Below are 6000 nucleotides of genomic sequence, written 5' to 3'. Positions count from 1 at the left end.
CCTCTAGCGTCGTAACCACTCCAGTTGGACACGACATCATCTTCCCATTCGAGCGCGCCAAGTCTCGCAAAAAACGGACGCCCGTAGGCGAATCCCGACGCTCCCCTAGCCGCTCCGCCATGGTTTCGGCTCGTCGGAGCCACTCTGGCACCGACGTCCGACGTGGCGCCACATGTCCTCGCCGTTGCCAATGACAGGTGGGCCATGTGGGTCCAGTCGACTTGGTTGACCAGTCAACCGTGCTGACTGGGCTCACCGTGCCACTGACTGGTGGGCCACCACCCCCTTAATCAACTAAATTAACAAACTAAATTAGATTAACCTAGTTTCTCACTAACCAATGGGCCCAAGCTAACTAACTAATTAAATTAGTTTAGTCTAAACTGCTAACTAGTTGTGTCAATGACAGTGGGGTCCCACTCATCAGGTTGACCCTAGTCAACTCAGTTGACTGCTGACGTCATGATGATGTCAGGCTGACGCCTTGATTCTGTTTTTTAAATTAAATTAAATAATAACAAATTTAGAAAATGTTTAAAACTTTGAAAAATCATATAAAATAAACCGTAGCTCGGATGAAAAACTTTTCTACATGAAAGTTGCTCAGAACGACGAGGCGAATTCGAATGCGTGGTCCATTCATCCTCCACACGTCCCTAGCATAGCAAATGTTGAACCTTACCCCTGCAGTTCATCTGTCTGACAGACGTCCGGAACCGGGAAAATTTTCCCGGATGTTTTCCCCTTCACCAGTATTGCCTAGCGCTGCGTTAGAACACTTCTAGCCCCACTGATTGTCTTGTTATGTTTGCGTGTATTTACTGTTTCTTCCCCCTCTTCTTCTCCAGTAGACCTCGAGACCGTTGCTGATGCCCCTATGATCGACTACGTCGACGATGACCCTCCTTCTTGTCTGAGCAACCAGGCAAGCCCCCCCTTTGATCATCTCGATATCGCCCATTCTATACTCTCATGCTTGCATTAGATTTTGCTATTGTTTGCTCCTCTTCTGATGCATAGCCTGCTTTTGTACCTATTATTGTTACCTAGCTGCTTATCATAAACTTCTTAATAAAGGTTGGCTAGTGATCCGTTAGTGACCCCCACTTATCCTTGTTGCCCCTGCTTCATCATCGATGCCTCGATCGACGTGATCGACGACCAGAGCCCGACACCTCACATCACATCACGCCCCTTTTGTTGCTCGACTCTGTAGAGCTACTATCGAGTGCCGAGGGTGATCCCTCATAACGCACTCCTGATGATAATTCTGTAGTGTAGCTATTCGGTTGTGGTCATCGAGGGTGATTTCCTCTTTCACCATTCCTGATACGGCTCTGTCGTTCAACACCTCAAGTGTGAACCTCGAGGGTGGTCCCTCTTACGTTCACCTTGATGATTACATTGAGTGGAATCCTCCGTGGGTGATTCCTCAGGTTTTCCCCTTGATGTTTGGACACACGGTTACCTTGACTTTACTTGAGACCTTGGTGAAAGTCGGGCGGGCCCGGAGAGCACCCGCAAGATAATGACGTGGCACGGCCGGGCATTCTACGCCCTTGTCGTAAGTCCACGAGACGGGGCGACGGGGTCATTTTCGATCGCGAGTCTCTGCTCGTCTCCGCAAGCTAATAATACACTATGGTTTGGGTATTTGTTCTGAGTTGGCGTTGGCCTTTACGCACCAACCACCACGTGAGAATAGTTATGAGCCTTGACGTCGCATTATCAGCCGAAGCTTTGTCAGACATCCAGTTCAGCAGTGTGGCACGGCTGGGTCGGCACCATCCTGTAGTGGTGGAGCCTGGACCCGCCCTGCGCGCAATGACCCAGAGTGCAACGGGCAATGGGCCCAGACCCCGGAGTGCTTAGGAGGTAGACCGGCGGGGACCTCTCTACTGAGCCTAGGTAGGGCTGCATGTGTTGATCTTCCGAGGTCGGGCATGACCCAGGAAAGTGTGTCCAGCCAGAGTGATCGAGCGTGTTGGAAAACGTGGTGCACCCCTGCAGGGAAGATTATCTATTAATAGCCATGTCCACGGTAACAGGCGTTCAGACTTATATCCTGATCTTATACAACTACGAATGGATACTTGGATATGTGGCTCCGGGATTGCTTTCTCGCACGGAGTCGAGGAAGGATCTCTGGGCATTAATGTTTCAACATGTTTGTTAGTTATTCTGCTATTCTTTACTCTTCTACATGCTGCAAAATGCTTGGAGCTCCTTCAAGATGCTAGTCTTTGATAGGCTAGGCCTTCCCCTCTATTCTGGCATTCTACAGTTCAGTCCACAGATACAAACCTTCCATTTGATACTAATGCATACTTAGTATATATCTGATGCTTGCTAGTACTTTGGATGAGTACTCACAGTTGCTTTGCTACCCCTTTTCCCCCTTCTTTCTTTCCTTTCCGGTTGATGCAGCCAGATGGTGGATCCTTGAAGCAAGATGCCACCGCCGATGGATGCTGCTACGTGAAGACCGCCGACGACCAGGAGTAGTTAGGAGGTCCCAGGCAGGAGGCCTTGCCTCTTCGATCGTTGTTGCTTTTGTGCTAGCCTTCTTAAGGCATCCTTGTTTAACTTATGTCTGTACTCAGATATTGTTGCTTCCGCTGACTCTTGTGTATCGAGCTATGTATTCGAGCCCTCGAGGCCCCTGGCTTGTAATATAAAGCTTGTATTATTTTATTTGTGTCTAGAGTTGTGTTGTGATATCTTCCTGTGAGTCCCTAATCTTGATCGTACATAGTTGCGTGTATGATTAGTGAACCATTGAATCGGGGGTGTCACAAGTTCGTATCAGAGCCGACTGCCTGTAGGATCCCCCTTTCGAACTCCTTGGCCGAAGTTGAGTCTAGTTTTGAAAAAAAATGGTTTTACTAACATGGTTGTGTGGCTTACGGGCCCACGTTACCAATTGGGTGGTATTAGGATCTTTTATTCTTCGTCTATACTCTGGGAATCTGATCTCTCTTCTATTCGGGTTAAATGGTTTTTGCAAACTATAACTCTAGGTTCTCATAAATACTTCTCCCAGAGAGCCCCTTCATTCTAGATAATGGCCCGCTTCACCAAAAGATTCTAAAGATACTCTCCGATGCTTTCTCGAGACCCTTGTGCCCTTCGCCGTTGCAATCCCTACCACCGATAAATCCTTATGCGTAACTACTTACGTTGTCGTTCATACCTTCGTCCCCAGTTGCTCTTGTTATTACAAGATGTCCTGAAATACTCTTCAATATTCAGAGGATCCTTTATGCTTACTATCATGCAGTCCTTGCCGCATGAATACCCCTACGGATAATTACTCGCTCTTATCGAGTATCCATTCATCCCCAGTTATTCTTATGCTTCATAAGATACGTTTTAATACAATCCGAGATTTCGATGACCTCTATCGCCTATTGCTCTAGAAGGTCTTACCTGCTACACACTGGTCAATTCCATATGCCTAGCTATATCCGTTGACGTCCTTTGTCATTATCATCTTGTGTCTTTTGATTTGATATGTCTGTGTTGCAATCATCAGTTGATCCTTATAGATTATCTTTCCGGCTCACACGCCTTCCCGAACATGAGCTGGTTCTCGGCCAATCAGATTGCCATCGATTGTGCCTTAAGTCTATTCAACTTAACCATCCTTGGTCAGAGCATTTGCTTCTGATCCCTTGATTTCGGAAATCGTAATTCCTTTGCATTTGAGCTTTGAATTAGTCAGTTGTTTCTATAACATGACCTCTTGCATTCTTTCTTCTTCTGGTTGAGTACCGATACTCACATCAGATCCATTGTGGACGTCCAGGTTCTTTGTTGGGTTTTATCCGACAACGTCCTTCTTATACAGTAACCTTGTGAGCTTTTCCTCGGATACATAATGCCTTTGGTAAATTGTATCTTCTGCTTCCTCGACCATGCTCTACTCTCGGGATAGAGTTATTTACTCGTGAAGTTTGTGGTATATGTTCCTAATATGTCCCTAAGGATTGAATCTATGTCTTCCCTAAATATGTGTGAACCCGAAAACTTCTACGACTCATACTCTACTGGTGTTATGCCAGCTGAAATCTTAACACTACGACTTCTTCGAAAATGAGAGGTGAGTGAGAGGTTATGCATTGGAGAACTAGGAGTCGACCTTGAACCTTTGTGTTCATGCCCGTGGACCCGATGTGGAACTTATCATGGAAGCTTCTTGTAAATAATAACTATTTCCTTGATATAATATCTTACGGTATCTATGAATTGGTCCTTTGCAACCGTGGTTTTGACCTTATTGTTCTCCTTTGATTCCATTTCTTGGACAAGTTAAAATACTTATCTTCTGCAGATCTTTTCACCTGTCAAACCTCTATCCTTTTATACCTTCGAGTATTACCCTCTGGTATCTCTAGAATATCACGAAACTACATAACTTCTTATGAGTTCTTTATCAACTATTATTTCTCGCCGGTTCCAATTTTTCCACGGGTTCTGAGTTGTTAGACACTCGAGAATACCGATAACTGACTCGAGTCTACCCTTTCCTTTCCATTGTTTTGTTCAAACATTCTTGTAACTAACATATCCGAGCAGTGATAATTCCCTACTTATGTAGACACCTCGGTGTACAAACTCTGTCAGTAAGACCTTGTTACTATTGTTGATGACAATCTGGTAGCCGCTGATGGACGAGAACTTTGCCTATTGGTCCGCCTCGTCTTAACGAGCAGGAAAATGGTTCTCTTCGTCCCTCGCCCTTGGTACCAACGTTGCTGCCAACATAATTGACAGGCTATCCTCTGACCTGCCTTGCTATCATGATCATGCAAAATGATTACTGCCTTCCTGGTATCAACCCACATGGTGGGCCCATAACCCTCAGTTCCACAGGATCGAAACCTGACTCTCATGTACATCCCAGTTTTCTAAGTTATTCCTCACACTTGGCTTCGTATGTAAATCACGAGCCACCTTCCTAGCGATTTATTCTGGTATCAAACGCAATACTTTTTCCCATTTCTCTGAACCCCTTCATCACCTGTTTTATGCATTAGCTGAATACATACCTGGTTGCAACTTGTTATACCTTCTTATAGCACTCTTGATATGTTCCTGATGCTTCTAAAATCTTCTTCCTTGAGATAACTACCAAATGTCGATCCTTTCAGACGTCCATCCTTATAGCTTCCCCCTTATTACACGCCTTAAATCTCGAGACGAGATTTCTTATAGTAGAGGAGAATTGTGACGCCCGGATAATTAAGCTACAGTAATCCCCCGCTAATGGTGCCATGTCATCACATTACTGTTGCTAATCCTCACTTGATCCAAATCTTAGTTCGAACTCAAATTTAAATTAAAGACCAAAATTCAAATTTCTGCAAAATAAAATGTTCAAAGTGTGGCAAATAATCCCTGGGTATTTGTCATGTTGAAACAACATTTTTATAATGTGTTTAAATGCTCTGAAATGAATAAAACAGGGGCTAGCTGTTTAATTTATAAAACTAGAAAAAAACCTCCCCCCTGGGCCATTTGGCCCGTTTGGCCGAAACGGCCAGCCAGCCCATCTGGCCCACTCAACCCTCCCCCCCGAGTCGCCTTCCGCCCCTGTTCCACCGACCCAGCACACACCCGGGCGTGCCCTGCCGGACCGCCTCGCCGTCCCCGCCGACGAGGGGATAAGGGCGATGATGAGGCCGACCCCTTGGGCTCCCCCCTACTACTCCACTCGTCCCACTCCCTCTGGACGCTCCCTCTCCCTGGTTGCTCTCTCTCCCTCGCGAGATCCCACCTCACCGAGCGCCGTTGCCGTCGCCCCACCTCGCACCACCGTGGCGACCGCCTCCCCCGCGCCCCTCCAGCAAGCCCAGCCGCTCCATGCTCCTACGACGGCCACGGCCACCAACTCGCACTAGAAGCCCCTGCCTCGTCGGGTCCGTGTCACCTTAAACCTCTGCACCCGCGGCGATCTCCGTTGAATTTGGCATCGACCGGCTGTCCCCGAGCCCGCTT

Source organism: Triticum aestivum, chromosome 2B (assembly GCF_018294505.1).
Source record: "Triticum aestivum cultivar Chinese Spring chromosome 2B, IWGSC CS RefSeq v2.1, whole genome shotgun sequence".
Taxonomy (NCBI): domain Eukaryota; kingdom Viridiplantae; phylum Streptophyta; class Magnoliopsida; order Poales; family Poaceae; genus Triticum; species Triticum aestivum.
This window is presented reverse-complemented; position numbering follows the sequence as displayed.